This window comes from Hypanus sabinus, chromosome 2, assembly GCF_030144855.1.
Source record: "Hypanus sabinus isolate sHypSab1 chromosome 2, sHypSab1.hap1, whole genome shotgun sequence".
Taxonomy (NCBI): Eukaryota; Metazoa; Chordata; class Chondrichthyes; order Myliobatiformes; family Dasyatidae; genus Hypanus; species Hypanus sabinus.
The window spans coordinates 48,956,605-48,970,434 of NC_082707.1; the positions used below are offsets into that span (position 1 = coordinate 48,956,605).

The 13,830-nt window shown below is 42.0% G+C and overlaps 1 long non-coding RNA gene across 2 annotated transcripts in view; it reads right to left on the minus strand.

The window, feature by feature from the left end:
- The window catches only part of LOC132404680 (uncharacterized), a 60,355-nt gene that overhangs the window by 21,471 nt on the left and 25,054 nt on the right, over positions 1-13,830 (minus strand). For both annotated transcript variants that reach the window (XR_009515642.1, XR_009515643.1), the window contains exon 2: positions 2,883-2,950. This is a non-coding gene — a long non-coding RNA (uncharacterized LOC132404680). The remainder of the gene's footprint in view (positions 1-2,882; positions 2,951-13,830) is intronic.

Below are 13,830 nucleotides of genomic sequence, written 5' to 3' on the forward strand. Positions count from 1 at the left end.
AGCAGCAGTTAGACGTGTACATGGCAGAGTTCGGCTTGGAGGGATGCGGGTGAAGTGCAGCAAGTTTGGACTAGCTGGGTAGGTATTGTGGTCATCAGGTTAGACAAAGAGCTTGAATCCATACCATGATGCTGTAGGACTCTTTGGTTCTAAGACACCAAAGAACCGTTCAACGTGCAGGACGTGAAAATTGGAAACATAAGAGATTCAGCAGATGTTGGATGCTGCCTGACCCGCTGAGGTCTTTCAGCATTTTGTGTGTAGATCTACTTTTTATCTTCTTATAAAGTTCTTAAGATTGTTTTAAATACAAGTCTCTACACTTTTGACTGGATTAATTTCCTTACATACTGTACCTCACCAGTTTTTAATCAATGCACTATAAAGAGCATCCTATCCAGATGTGTCATGGCTAATTGCAGGGAGTTGTGGATATAGGTCAGTACATCATAGAAACAAACCCCTCCCCCACCCCTTCCATGAATTCTGTCTACACTTCTCCAGCTTCAGTAAAGGAGCCAACAAAATTAAAGACCCCACATATTCCTCTGGTATTCTCTCTTCGCCCCCTGCTAGGCAGAAGATACAACGGTCTGAGAACACATTCCACCAAGATGAAGGATAATGTCTATCCTGTCATTTATGGACAATTGAATGTTCTCCAAATGTGATAAAATAGATTCTTAACTCACAATGTACCTTGTTATGGCCTTATACCTTATTGCTTACCTGTACTGTACTTCCTCTGTAACATGTAATACTTCATTTTGCATTCCACTATTGTTTTACCTTGGATTACCTCAATTATTTGTCAGAAGATCGCAACAGTGAAGAATGCAACCAATGGCAGTGTCCTTATGACAGTACACTAAGCTACTTATTTTACTACTTTCAAATATAATTCTGCTATTATTGGAGCCTGTGATTTACAGTTTGATGATGTGTTTTTGGGCTGATTGTGTGATCTATTGTTTTGATGTCTTCAAGGGAGTCTGGTGAGATTTCGAGCAGGGTGTGGAGCCTGGAAACAGGCACGGACCCATGTTCAACTCTATTTCTCGCTGACCTTGCTGATTAAAGTCTCGAGCAAGATTGAAATCATTGAGAATGAGAACAGAAGTTGAGTGGGTGTTCAGCCTGCATTTCACTGGTCGCTTGTTCCCTCTCGCTCACTTCACAGGAAGGTGCCTGCATGCGACCGGTCTTTCTCTTGCAGCTGACAAAGGAATGTGCCACATTTGACTGACTTCTCTCTCCCTTTCGCTTGAGGCTTTTGAAAGATGGTGCCGGTGCCAGGGTCTTGGGCAAGGTTTAATTGATACAGTTTGTGGATTGGATTCTATAATTCAAGTTACGGTGTATTTCAAGTTAATCCTTCATTTATGGCTATCTTGTGCAATTTTGATCAGTGTGGACTGATTCTGTAGCTTGCAGTCAACAAATGCCACAGCACTAAATTGAACTTAACAGAACTAACTTGAGTATTCTTAGAGTGCTTTAATGACTTTGTGGTTTGATGTCTTATATTCTGTCTTTTGCTCATCTTTTCCTGTTTGCATGATTTTATTCTTTTTTTGCATGTTGGGTATACGATGGGTTCCATGGTGTGCTTTTTTTCACAGCTGTCTGTGGGAAGACGAATCTCAGGGTAATATAGTGTATGCATACATACTGTGATAATGAATGTACTTTGAATCTTTGAATGAGTATGATAAAATTATCTGTCTGGATGGCATGCAAAACTAAGTTTTTCATTGTATCTCGCTACATGTTCAATCATAAACTGTTTCGTGCACATAGACCTTCTTTTGGCTTTCAATACACATCCCAAACTTACCACTGTTATCTCTCTCCATTCACTTATTCACTTATTCAATTATCTCCATTTATCTTTTTACAGCCAGGACCAAAGCTGACAATATGAAATTTTCACCTGCACATTTTAACTTTTTATTCATTTGGTATAGATGACATTTTAAATACTGATCAATGGTGGAATGATTATTCAAACATTAGAACAATCAATGTAGTAATTCACTTCAATGTATTGTTAGAGCTTTAACTGTAGCCACTGTATATGAGTTTTAATCTCATCTTTATTCTAAATGATCAAACAATAATTTGTGTAAAATGACTTATTACACACCGTTGGAAAATGTAATGTTCCTTTCCCCTGCTTTATTAATATCAATGAAAGGTTCAGTGCCGTATACTTTGGATGAGAAGGATATCACTTCAAATCCAGTTATAGTAATTTAACTATTGAATTAGTTTGCTGGTGTGATGCTGAGCAACTTCTGTATTTTAGAGGTAGGTTTTTTTTTAATGACATATTAAATCTTTCTAAGTAAAGCCAAAATTCCCACAATATAATTCATTGAAAAGCAGATTATACAGGTTTCCAAATTTAATCCAAAAAGTATTCACCTAAAATAGATTACCTAACCTTTATTTCATTAGCATGCATGAGGATATGTGCCTGCTGCATTTCCCCACATTGCATGAGTATCCAGATGTAAAATACAAGTCTTTCATTTGGGACCTTTGAAAGCCACCATATTGTACATAACTTGCAAACATGAAAGGTTAACATTTGCTGACAAATTTCACAAAGCTTTTTGTTTGAAAGCATGCTAATCAAAATGATAATTATTACTGATGGCTCAGAGAATTATACACATAATATTAATTGCACTTAATATCAACTATATAAAATAATACATAAGAAAGGTTAAATCATGTAACATTTATAAGTGCATATACAAAAATAGAAGATGTGAAGAAGATAATGTTGTATTATTTATCATTTGCATGAATGGTTTAGATTCAATGACCTTTATAAATTCTATGAAACAGAATCTGTAGAAATTGTGTATACTTACAGGACAATGCTCCTGAATGCATGAACAAACCACAACATGCGGGAAATACTTTGCACATTAGACAACAGCTGTGGAAAGAAAAAAAAACAAATAAAGTTTCATGATTAAGATTCTTCGCCAGAACCTTTGAGACCTGATGAAAGATCTTTGACGTCTCCACACATGCTGTCTGATCTGCTGGGTGTTTCTACCATTGTTTCTTTCTTTTTCAAATTTCCAGCATCTGCAACACATTGATGTTTTTCGTGCATGAATGCAATGCTTTGTGTCGGTAGACAAGTGCAAATTTCTTCCAACTCAGATTTCTACATTTCCTTAATGAAGTGTTGGAGTTGTTACTGCACGCACATCCAGCGATAAATAAAAAGTGCTGCATGGTTTGCCTCCCATTTTCTTCAAACCTGTATGTCAAGGGGTAGGGATTTGACGTCACAGTTACACATGTTTTCAATTGTAGATGCATGAGAAATTCCAACAATCAATATGAATCCATTCCTTCTACCACAAAGAATTAAGATTCTTGTTCTGATCAACCACCAGCTCTTGAATGACCTGTTTCATTGTCTTCTTTCAACTCTGCCTCTTTGAAATTGAAACCAACAGGTCTATAAATTCCTTGCATTGACCACAGAAGCAAAAGTTTACAAAGTGTGAAATGCATCTTTTATTTTAGAAACCATAGAAACCATAGAACATTACAGCACAGAAGCAGGCCTTTTGGCCCTACTTGGCTGTGCTGAACCATTTTTCTGCCTAGTCCCACTGACCTGCGCCTGGACTATATTCCTCCATACACCTCTCATCCATGTACCTGTCCAAGTTTTTCTTAAATGTTAAAAGTGAGCCCGCATTTACCACTTCATCTGGCAGCTCATTCCACACTCCCACCACTCTCTGTGTGAAGAAGCCCCCACTAATGTTCCCTTTAAACTTTTCCCCCTTCACCCTTAACTCATGTCCTCTGGTTTTTTTCTCCCCTAGCCTCAGTGGAAAAAGTCTGCTTGCATTCACTCTATCTATACCCATCATAATGTTAAATACCTCTATCAAGTCTCCCCTCATTGCTCTATGCTCCAGGGAATAAAGCCCTAACCTATTCAACCTTTCTCGGTAACTCAGTTTCTCAAGTCCCAGCAACATCTTTGTAAACTTCTTCCGTACTCTTTTAACCTTATTAATATCCTTCCTGTAATTTGGTGACCAAAACTGCACGCAACAGGTTTTTAAACCAATTTGTACCAAACAAACACATTTCCACTCTTTTCACTCTTTATACTTCTATATCCCCTTGCCTCTCTGTTAGCAAGCTTGAAGGAGTCCAGTTCTAACTTCACTTGGACTTCGCACAGAGTTTTGTACCCAAGTAGGGCAATGTAATTGGTGGAAATGTACATAATTCACAACCTCTGACACTGAGTTGGGATTCACTTTAAGAGGTTAGACTGACCTGATTGCATAATTACATGAAGTTTGGTTACCACACTTTGTGTACAGGTTTTGGAGTACAGTAAATGAGTTGTTTTGGTCTTTCTTAAACATAAAATACCTCACATCACTTTATTTGTGAAAACCTACATTGGTGACCCCAATGCCCTAAGATGATTCCAGAGTTATTGATTATGTCGGCCAATGTGGTCACTTTGACACTGCCAGAGTTTTGGGAGCAAAATGCCATTGCTTGGATTGTACAAGCTGAGGCCCAACTCTCAATGTGAGAAATCTCCTCTGACAGCATCAAATATTTCTGTGTGGTGGCATTGCTCAGTGATCCACAGCTGTGAGAGTAGTGAGTCTACTTGAACACCCCCTTGAACATGATAAATACTGATCGCTGAACTCACCTTTTACAGAATTTTGGATTAATAGAGTCTGAGTGCACCTAACAGTTGCTCTCCTTTCCCAGCCTCGGTGATGCTAAGTCATAGGAGCTGATAGACCACGAGCTATCTCTCCCAGGAAATCATCATCCTTCTTTTATTTTTAAAGAACTCTTCATACAGCAAATGCCTGGTGGAGTTTGTATAGCCCTTGGTAATGCACCCATGAAGAACTAAAGGGGGCTTGCTAAAATGGCTGATCGTCTACACCAGGGGTGTCAAACTCATTTTAGGTCACGGGTCGGATTGGGCAAAATGCAGCTTCATGCGGGCCGAATCAGTTGGGCGCGTGCGAACGCAGCTTTCATTGCCTCCATTTTTTCAGCCTGTTCTCATGTGTCTCAGTCTCTGGAATAACTACAAAGTGTTTCACTTCACAAATTCCATTTCTTATGAAGGAGACTGCTGAGCAAGCATTATTTTTATGATTGGTATCAACTTACAATCATAGGCTTCATATCGCCGGGCCATTAATAATTAAAATAATAGATCTATCTAAAATGATCTTGTGGGCTGGATATAATTGTACGCCGGGCCGGATATGGCCCGCAGGCCTTGAGTTTGACACCTATGGTCTACACTCAGCCAAGCAGAGGTGCATAATTCCTCCTCCGTTCCCTGCCTCAATAAGCCTGACCAGCATGGCCTCCAAACAGACAATGCCGGATCTGTGTTTTTACCATCCTTGTCTTGGTATGAACACCAGAAGTACTGACAGCTTGCAGCTTTGACATTGCCAGCACATCTGGACGTCAGAGGTCTGTGAACACTATGGGGTTACAGCAGCCAGGGCTGTTCATTGCAGACACCCATTTAGGGCAACAATTCCTGTGTGACGCGGGTGTCAAGTGAATGTGCTGCTAGCATCACTTATTGATGAGAAGGCAAAGAGCGACAAAACCTCACTGGCAGCCATCAATGGCAGCATGACCCAGACTTACAGGACGCTCTGCTTCATTAGGCAATGTTACATATGGGACTTTGTCCTGCCTGAAGTGCCCAAGGACTATTAGTTGATCTTAAGAATGTGGATGTCAAGGACTTTGTGTCGTTACCCAGTTCCCCCAATAGGTTTCCCACAAAGCCTTTGTCAAGCTCATGCATCACCGCATGTGAGTTTACTCGACTGTTGGGCAAATTTCCAAACCTCACCAAGCCCACATTCGCCACTACAGTCACAAAACATGGGGTCAAGCACCACATTTCTACGACTGGTCCACTAGTCTATACCTGCACACTTAGACTGGACCCAGAAACGCTGGCAATTGCGAAAGCTGAGTTGGACAACAGTGCAAGACTTGCCATTATATGCCAGTTGAATAGCCCCCTGGACTTCGTGCCTCCATGTGATCCCTAAGTCTGATGGTAGTTGCCAGTTTAAGGCAGCTCCATGTGATGATTACCTACGCCTTAACGAGGTCACCGTCTCTGATCTCACGCATCCAAGGCTTCTCGTCATGCTTAGCCGAAAAGTTAAATTTTTCCAACATTGACTTAGATAGAGGCTACCATCAGGTGCCCGTGTGCTCGGAGGACATTCCCAAAATGGCTGTGATAGCCCCATTTGGCCTTCTTGAGTTTCTGTGCATGCTGTTTGGGCTGAGAAATGTAGCAGGCTGATGGACTCTGTATTAAAAGACTTCGATTTTCTTTTTGTTTATCTTCATAACGTACATCAAAATCATTTAAATCACTGAAGCCAGTTCATCCCAAATCCAAACATTTATCTAATCTCTGCACATGCTTAAGCCAACACAGATTGATCATTTACCCTGCTAAATGTCAATTTGGGTTGTCAGCCATTGACTTTCTCGGCTATTGCATCTCCACAGAAGGTGCAGCACCCCTCCCATTAATGTGGCCGCTATTATGGATTTCCACCACCTCACACTACTAAAAAAAAACTGCAAGAGTTTTTAGGCATGGTGAGTTTCTATCCGCTTCCTTCTGCAAGTTGCTGAGCTTGTGCTTCCCCTGTATAGTGTGCTTAAAGGGAATACCTCTAATCACATGTTTAACTGCTCAGAAGACTTGACCAGACTATCTGATGTCACCAAACAAGTTCTTTCTAACAAGACCCAACTGATGCCTCAGACCATGCTTTGGGTGCTGTGCACCAACAGTTGATCAGAGACATGTGCCAAATGCTCACCTTCCTAAGCCGCCAGCTCCATCCCCCAACAGGAAGTACAGCACGTTTGACCATAAACTTCTTGGTTTCAATCTGTCTGGCTTCCATTTTCATTTCTTTTTCCACCATTTCACAGCATTCATTGACCACAACACCACCACCCCCCCCCATCCCCCGTGCATGCTATAGCCAAAATATCAGACCATTGGTCTGCACGGCTGCGATGTCACCTGGTCTACATATCTGAGTTCACAACTGATATACAACATATCTAGGGGAAAAGTATTGCCCTGGCTGTTGAGGCTCTGCACATAGGGGTTGGCTATGCCGGTCCAGCAGCCGGCCAAGCTACTGACCCAGAGGTCCAGGCATACTGAACAGCAGCCAGGAGCCTGAGATTGGCTGACATTAACTTTGGGGAAGCTTGGGTTTCTCTCCGTGCAATGTGTCAATCAGTCAGCCTTGCCCCATAATGCCCGCAAACTGGAGATGGACTATTTTTGATTTCACACAGCCTCTCATGTTCAGGCCGAAAGGCCTCACAGAAACTGGTTGTATTAAAATTTAAGCAACACACACAAAATGCTGGTGGAAAGCAGCAGGCTAGGCAGCATCTATAGAAAGATGTACAGTTGACATTTTGGGTCGAGACCATTCGTCAGGACTAATGGAAAAAAGAGATAGTAAGAGATTTGAAAGAGAGAGGGGAAGGGGGAAACCCGAAATGATAGGAGAAGACAGGAGGGGGAGGGATGAAGCTAAGAGCTGGGAAGCTGATTGGCAAAAGGGATACAAGGCTGGAGAAGGGGGAGTATCATAGGACGGAAGGCCTTGGTAGAAAGAAAGGGGGAGAGGAGCACCAGAGGGAGATGGAGAACAGGCAAGGAGTTATTGTGAGAGAGAAATAGAGAAAAAAAACCTAAAGTTTGTGTGGTGCAGCCTTACAAAGGATGTGTATGATTGGAATGCAGCCTGTGTGGAATGCCATCTGGCAAAAATTAACCGTTATATCCAGGGGCCATTGGCACCTTTTGATGTCCATGAGCAGTGTTTTGACCACGTCAACATTAAACTTGTTGGTCCTCTTTTCTCTCCCATCCCACCTGCGGGTTCAGGTACCTCCTTACCAGATGATCCATACCACTAGGTGGCCAGAGATAGCCCCTCTCACATCGATGAGGGTCACAGGCATGACTTAGGCATTCATCAGTGCCCGGGCTGCTCAGTTTGGCACCTCATCCTGATATTTCAGCTGACCGTGGTCCTCAATTCGTATTAGACCTCTGGCCAGGAAACCTGATGTTAGGCTACATCACACCACAGTGTAACGCCCATAGTCAAATGGCCTATGAGAGTGGTTTCACTGCTCCTTAAAAGTTGCTCTGAGGGCCTCTGTGATGAACTAGTGGTGGCATGATCACCTCCCATGGGTCCTGCTGGGCCTCAGAACAGTTCCAAGATGACCTGCAGTTGTCTGCAGCTGAGTTGGTACATAGGCAATTTTATTCCTGACACTATGATCGCCTGATCAATAGCGTTCCATCTTCCTCAATAAATTCAATTCCTTTGCACCTATTCCTACCTCTCATTGGAGCACACAGTGCTTTTGTGTTCCTGTGGACCTGCATTCCACCTCAATTGTTTTTGTCCTCCATGATGCACACTAGTGGTCACCAACCTTTTTAAGCCCCAGAGCCCCTACCTCGGCCCAAGTAAAAGGCAAGGTCAACTCCAAATCGATTAGTTACACACATGCACACTGAGGCAGAAAAGACCGGAAGTAAAACCCCACAACCCCAAAAGCAGTTTCTTTATGTCCAGTTCTATTCCGCAATTTAAGTTACGTGGCTCTCAGCTGCTGTCCTGCTTGCTCACGTTTTTTCCGCTTGAAAAAAACTCAACCGGTTTGTCTTTAAGTGCAGGGTGCTTGGACTCAGGGTACCGAAGCAGTTTTGAGGGTTTCATTGCCTCATTAGGCAGCCTCTGGGCCCAAGTTCCAGCATCCCGCCTGCCCGCCGCCAGCCGCCTTGGTCAGGTGTGGCTGTTCCCATGTCGGGGCCACTGCGGTCATAGTCCAGAAAGAGCGATCGACCGAGTGAGGAGAGCGACAGGGCACCTGCCCGCCCCCCTTGTAGGATCTATCGGCCAACAAAAGTTTGTTTCAGTAGATCGCAGTGAGGTAGCTGCTCTGCTGCTTATGAAACCCTGAGCCTGAATGAGGTCTGTGAATATTTTAGGACCGAGTTCCCCATGAACATTTGGTTTGCTAAACAGGTTTAGAGGCAGCGCCCATCTGTCCATGCTCCAGGCCAGTAGCAACGGCACTTCTTGCCAGCTGCACAAAATGGCCGGTTACCTGAGGCCAACCCGTAATCCCTGATGCACTTGGGTAATGATCTCGCGTGCGTTCAAGTTCAACAGTGGGCGTGACAGGGAATGAGGAAAGGTGCAGCTGACTCATATCGTTTCCTCACAGCCTGGTGGTTGGGGACACTTAAGTACACTGTAGTGTGTGGTGGGGGAGCTACATGCATGCTCACTGGGCAGAAAGAATGGAACTAAAACCCCACAACCCGGAACCAATCTTTCAACAGTATTTGTGTATTTATTTTTCATTTTTTTCAGGATCTACTGGGAAAGTCTCAAAGATCGATGAGTCAATCGCGATCGACGGGTTGGCGACCTCTAATGCATACCTTCTTCCCCTTGGGCCCTGTTATGACAGCCTGTTCCCTGCTTTGGAAAGCAGAGCAAAAACTTTTGTCATAGATAAGAGGGGTAAATTTGAATGTATTTCAACTGGCCCACCAAGGTTTTGGAGGATTCACTACAATGGCACTGTCATCAATACATAACCATAAGCATGTTAACATATCTCTAGATGAGCCCGAGGCTGTTTGTCCACCCATGGAACTTGGGACCCAAGACAAGGCGGCTCATCCGAGCTTCAGACAGGTTTTAGTGAATTGTGGTAGAGCCTGTGTAGGGTAATATAATTTCTGGAAATGTACATAATTCATAACTGTTGACATTGAGTGGCTGGTCTAACGTGATGACATAATTACGTGAAGTTCGGTTACTGTGCTCTATGTTCAGGTTTTGGATTGCAAAAAATGAGTTGTTACAGTTTTTCTACAACATAAAATGCTTCACATTGTTTATTTGTGAAAACCTACACCCTTCCATCCCTACAGACAATATGTGGTCACTTCCATTTGACCACCTGTGGTGCCCAATGTGAAATACCTTTTGATGGTGAAGTTATAAATCCATAACAGCAATTACAGCTCTTTTAAAAATTCTGACTTCTGCTTTGGAAACTATTTTGATACTATCAAGCAGTCGTAAATCAAGGCAACTGGGCTTGCTGTGTTGTCTAGAAGATGTTTTACCACTCATCTGAGATGCTTCTTCAGTTCTGATCCATGGTGGGTAGTTTTTCTACCATGGATCAGAACTGAAGAAGCCTCTCAGATGAGAGGCAAAACATCTTCTAGACCACACAACAAGTCCAGTTGTCTTGATTTACTACTGCTTGATGTACAATGGCCTGGATGAGTGAGAATCTTCATAGACATATTTTGATAGCATTTTTCCAAGAGCTTGCAGGACATCACAGCATTTTACTGATGTATTCTGCAACAAAGCAGCATAAGTTGCTGTGTATTCTGCTGACCAAATGGGAATGGTTCCATAAACCTGCTCACTGTATTCCCCTATCATATTTGTTGTTGGTGATTTAGGCGATTTAGACAAATTTGTACAGTATTGAACAGAATCCTGCAATTTGGGAACAGCTCGAGATCACTCTCCGAGACCACCTACAAGTTCCTCAGTTCAAATCACTTGCCAGTATCACATACACTACACCAGCTGTTTAGTAACTCTGTCAAATGTGGGTGAAAAACTCATTTTCATGTGTATATTTTAATAGAATTTTTTAAATGGATTAAAATATACATATCCTGATACTGTCTTGTGTTATTGAAAAGAATGCAAGGTGATGGTGAGCAATTGAAGAATAATAAGTTCACTTGGGTAGATTACACAATATGGTAACAGATGCATGCGAAATTCCAATTTTCTGTCCTCAATACAGATCCACTGATATCAAAGGACAGAGTTTTGAATTCAGAATAGTGTCCAAACACGACATTGCAGTTAGAGCATGGGGCCAAGAACATACTTAAGGAGTAATGAGCTTTATTTGTGGTTGATCTTTTCCTTCCAAGTATGTGATTCTGTAGAACCCAGACAGAGGCCATCAACTCTCTAGACTCTCTTCTTTTCCTTGTTTCTCTTGCTGAAAATTCCTTGCTTGCTTATTAGAATATAGAACAGTACAGGAATTGGCTCTTGACCCAGCATGTCGGTGCCAACCATGAAATGAATTTAAACTAACTCCATTTGCCTGCACATGGAATGCACCTGTTTCTTCCCTGCCTATTGATGTGTATGTCCAAATACTGTACCTCTTAACTGTCACTATACATCTTTTTCCACCATTTCCCTTGGCAGCTATTTACCACCTTGTTTAAAATTCCTTTAAACTTCCCTCCCCACCTTAAACCAATGCCTTCTGGTATTTGACATTTCCACTTTGGGGTAAAAACTCTGACTATCTACCCATCTATGCTCTCAGAATTATATATTTTACTATCAGATTTCCCCCTCAGTCTCTAATGTTTCAGACAAAACACCCAGTTTGTCCAACCTCTTCTTGTAGCTAATATTCTGTAATCTGGGCATGATCTCAGCCAATTTCTTTTACTCTCTCTCTAAAATGTCCCTGTCCTTCCTATAGTGCAGTGACCAGAAATGCACAACACTCCAAATGAAGTCGGTCCGAATTTTGATACAGCTGTGGCATGATTTTTCAGCTTTTATACTCAATGCCCTGATTGTTAATGGTAAGCATACGAAATGCCTCATGCCTTTTTTCCCACCCTACCCACTGTGTTGCCAGTTTCAGAGATCTATGGACTAGCACCCCAAGATTACTTTGCACATTAATGTCCCTCAGAGTCCTGCTGTTTACTGTCTACTTTCCTTTTGCATTTGAACCTCCCAAAGCACATCACCCCACATTTCCAGATTAAACACCATCTGCCATTTCTCTGTTGATCCATATCCTTTTGTACCTTTTGACAGCCTTTCTCAACATCTACAACTCCATCAATATTTGTGTCATCTACAAACTTACTAACAAGATCATCTATATTTTCATCTAAATTATTAATTTGTAGCATATATATTAGAAATAATAGAGGTCCCTGCATGATCCTTGTGGAATATTATCGGTTACAGGTCCTAAGTTAGAAAAGCACCCCCCTTCTGCTACACTGTCTTCTATGACCAAGCTAATTTTAAATCCAATTTACTAACTCATTATTGGGCCTATGTGACATATAGAGCTTTTCAATGCTTTACTGATGATTTTGTAAACAACGTCCATTGCTGTACCCTCTCTATATTCTTCTTAAATATATGTGGGCAATGCTGTTGGCTCATAATGATATGATTATACTTAACCCAGTGTCTGATCAAAAATTGTAAACCATGCAAAGTGCAGAGTAAATCTACCCATCCAATTATCAGTTTTTGACTTGTCACAGTGATTCAGGTATCATCATCATTTGTCGTGTTGCATTATGTGAGCAATCATGGTCTTGTAACCATAATTTTTCTACAGAAGTAGTTTGCCATTATCTTCTTCTGGGTAGTGTCTTTACAGGATGGGTGACCCCAGCTATTCTCTTTAAAGATTGTTTGCCTGGTTTCAGTGTTCACATAACTGGATGTAATATGCACCAGTTGCTTAAATGACCATCCACCACCTGCTCCCATGGCTTCAACTAACCCTAAGCAGGTGCTACACCTTGCCCAAGGGTGACCTACAGGCGAACAAAGGAAAGGAGTGTGTTGCACCTCCTTTGGTAGTGATGTATCTCTACTACACCACCCGCCAGATAGACGTGGATTGAAGACAATTATTATTTCTGGTGCCGGGAAAATAAGTGTCCATTTGCTGTGATGTGGTTTAGTGATATAGTGGAATGCCTCTTGGTTGGTGAAGATGGCCAAATGCAGTGGAGATGTGTACAGGGTGACACCCTGCAATCTGCAAAATTGCACTTGCTCAGAAGAAATAAATGCACTTTAGCTTGAATGAAGAGCTTCAGTGATCTTCCCTGCAGACACTGCAGTGATATCTCCAGCAGCTGTCTGAAAGGAACCAGATGTATGCTAAACAGCACAGTTACATTGTCAGCTCCCGACATTGTTCTGATGCAGCTTCCTCATTACAACAGATGGGAGTTCACATTTTGTGAAGTAACGAAGTCTCAAACATTGATCTTCAAGAGTTTTGGATAAGAAAATTGCTCTTGAACCCCTCAATGGATATGGAGGCCTTCTGAAAGCAAAGTACCCCGCCCAATTCCCCTGAGTCCTCTCCATTCTCTGACCTCAGCAATTGCTGCCCCTGAAAGACCTCTCTTCATTTTCCCAGACATTTCCCAGAGGAAGGATCATGATGCCACCTTGCAACTTTTTCAGCCCTAGATTTTAAATGATTAAAAAAATCTTCAAGTCCAGCCAAATGATTCCCACTGGACCACTGAAACTTTAGCCAAGTATAACAAAGCTCCAAAAATCATGCACAGTGCTGCAGCTGTTGGAAGAATAATTCAACAACTAATGATTAAGTATACAATGTTCATTGTAAATACTACTGGTAGTGGGTTGAAACACTTTCCTCAGCTATGTGAAGTTAAGACAGAATATTGGCTACAGATTGGAGTGCAAAAATGGTATTGACGTCAAAGCACAATGATTTATAACATCTTCCTGCTCTGCATGTTTCTTCTTGTCAAAGTGTGCACACACATCAAACTCCTTCAACAGTCTGTGAACTTCTTATTGGAGTTGTGATTGCTTA